Raw genomic sequence first — 354 nt, 5'->3', positions numbered from 1 at the left:
AAAAAAAAAACTGTCTCAAGGAACAAATACAAGAACAACGCCAGTTGCTGTATAGGAACAAAGAGAAAAAGGAAAAAAAAACGAAAATAAAAATGCATTATATATAAATCGTGTTATATAAAATAATACTGAAGTAAAAAAAAAAAAAACAAAAGAAAAAAGAAATAGAGTTGTTTCTTACCTTTTGAGTTGAATTTGTTTGTGTCTAATAGCATCTGTTTTACATTTTAATATAATATTATTCATGGTTCTGACTTCTTCTCTATTTTCATCATTTATTTCTTGTATTTTATTTAAAAAAGAATTAGATGGAGAATTAGAACTATCCCGATCAAATACATCTCTCTTTCTTCT

The sequence above is a fragment of the Eimeria mitis genome, genomic scaffold, assembly GCF_000499745.2.
Source record: "Eimeria mitis Houghton genomic scaffold, Emh_scaff488, whole genome shotgun sequence".
NCBI classification, from domain to species: domain Eukaryota; phylum Apicomplexa; class Conoidasida; order Eucoccidiorida; family Eimeriidae; genus Eimeria; species Eimeria mitis.
Note: the sequence above shows the minus strand (reverse complement) of the source record.